Source organism: Schistocerca americana, unplaced genomic scaffold (genome assembly GCF_021461395.2).
Source record: "Schistocerca americana isolate TAMUIC-IGC-003095 unplaced genomic scaffold, iqSchAmer2.1 HiC_scaffold_920, whole genome shotgun sequence".
Classification (NCBI taxonomy): Eukaryota; Metazoa; Arthropoda; class Insecta; order Orthoptera; family Acrididae; genus Schistocerca; species Schistocerca americana.
Genome location: NW_025726698.1, coordinates 25,001 through 27,500, shown reverse-complemented (window position 1 = coordinate 27,500; position 2,500 = coordinate 25,001).

Sequence of the window (2,500 nt, the reverse complement as noted above, 5' to 3'; positions counted from 1 at the left end):
ATGTTGCGCCGTAACCTAACCTATGTTGCGCCATAACCTAACCTATGTTGCGCCTTAACCTAACCTATGTTGCGCCTTAACCTAACCTATGTTGCGCCTTAACCTAACCTATGTTGCGCCGTAACCTAACCTATGTTGCGCCTTAACCTAACCTATGTTGCGCCTTAACCTAACCTATGTTGCGCCTTAACCTAACCTATGTTGCGCCTTAACCTAACCTATGTTGCGCCTTAACCTAACCTATGTTGCGCCTTAACCTAACCTATGTTGCGCCTTAACCTAACCTATGTTGCGCCTTAACCTAACCTATGTTGCGCCGTAACCTAACCTATGTTGCGCCTTAACCTAACCTATGTTGCGCCTTAACCTAACCTATGTTGCGCCGTAACCTAACCTATGTTGCGCCTTAACCTAACCTATGTTGCGCCTTAACCTAACCTATGTTGCGCCTTAACCTAACCTATGTTGCGCCTTAACCTAACCTATGTTGCGCCTTAACCTAACCTATGTTGCGCCTTAACCTAACCTATGTTGCGCCTTAACCCAACACACGTTGGGCCTTAACCCAACACACGTTGGGCCTTAACCCAACACACGTTGGGCCTTAACCCAACACACGTTGGGCCTTAACCCAACACACGTTGGGCCTTAACCCAACACACGTTGGGCCTTAACCCAACACACGTTGGGCCTTAACCCAACACACGTTGGGCCTTAACCCAACACACGTTGGGCCTTAACCCAACACACGTTGGGCCTTAACCCAACACACGTTGGGCCTTAACCCAACACACGTTGGGCCTTAACCCAACACACGTTGGGCCTTAACCCAACACACGTTGGGCCTTAACCCAACACACGTTGGGCCTTAACCCAACACACGTTGGGCCTTAACCCAACACACGTTGGGCCTTAACCCAACACACGTTGGGCCTTAACCCAACACACGTTGGGCCTTAACCCAACACACGTTGGGCCTTAACCCAACACACGTTGGGCCTTAACCCAACACACGTTGGGCCTTAACCCAACACACGTTGGGCCTTAACCCAACACACGTTGGGCCTTAACCCAACACACGTTGGGCCTTAACCTGCTCTGTAATTGTCATACGACGCGTTAAATTAGTGTAGTGTTGCCTAACTGCAACCCCCGCAATATAGTTTGCTACTCGCACTGCCCGGTCCCCAGAGTATCGCTTCATGTTAAACACCTTGCAGCTATACACTGTAATGCGGATGGCGGCAGGACGTACATGCTCAATGCCCTTCGCAGTTGTTCATTGGCATTCGCATGGCGAAGCACAGCCTACGTTGTGGTACGGCTTGTGGCAACTGTCCGCTGATGTTGTACGTCCAAATCACACACTGTACCGCACATTGGTCCTCATGTACTGAATGATACATCGTGGTACATGTGTGACCGTACCACGACTGCGCCAACAACGGCGAACCATACGGTCCAAATATTGTGCACTCAGCTACGTGTCGTCTCCCTATAAGAGCTGGATTGCAGTATGGTATGCCGTGGATGGCGATCAGCATGAGCCGTCTGTTGATGTAGTGGCGCGTGTTGTCAGACGTAGTCGTCTCTTCTCACACACCGTGATAGCATGGTGCACTGCGTTCCACATCTGCGACATGCGACAGAGGCCGGTTGACAGTCGTTCGCGCAATGGACATCGCATACGTACGGGGGCCACCTTCCACGTGTTCGCGAAGCGTGCACATGTTGTTGCGTGTATGTGGGCAGACATAGTGTGTCGTGACACCTGACACAGGCATGCAACAATCGTTGAATTTGCAAATGGCGATGGACGTCTACGTTTGCTGGTGACGTTACGCAAATGAAGAACTGGTAAACCGTTGTGGTGCGGTTGTTCTCGCTAGAGGTGAATCAGTGATGGCGACGATCGGTTGAGCTACCAACCGGTTGTTTCAGCGATACCCACCATGCCCACGAACGTGAATGGCATGTGGGTGTGAAGCGATACGCGGCGGTGGCTGGGTGGGACCGTCCCCGGCCGGTGAGGGGGGGCCTTCCGGCGTGCTGGCCGCGCGGTGCGTGGGCGCACGCGCTACAGCCGGCTGGTGGGGGCGGCCAGTGGCAGGCGCGCCGGCCGACGGAGGCGGCAGGCGGCGCAGCTGCGCGCCGGCGCACCCTGCACGCGGCGCCGTGCGGCCAAAGTAGGTCCTCGCGGGCCCGGTGCGAAGCGCGGTGGACATCTGCAGTGTGCTGGTCCGATTGAGGACTGTGTGCGCTGAGGATGCGCCGCCGCCCGGCGCTCGGCGCCGCGACGCCGTCTGCTGCTCGGTCGCCTCTGCGGTTCTCGCAGGTGGATTGTATCGCAGCTGTGCGGACGTGTTGGCGCGTGCGCTGTGCTGGGAGAGTTCGCTTCGGCACCCAAGTGGGGCTTTTGTCCTTCTGTGGCGCTGGCGTTGGAGCTGCCGGCCACCGTAGGTGGCGCGTGTTGTCTCCCGCCGGCAATGCCACGACAGCA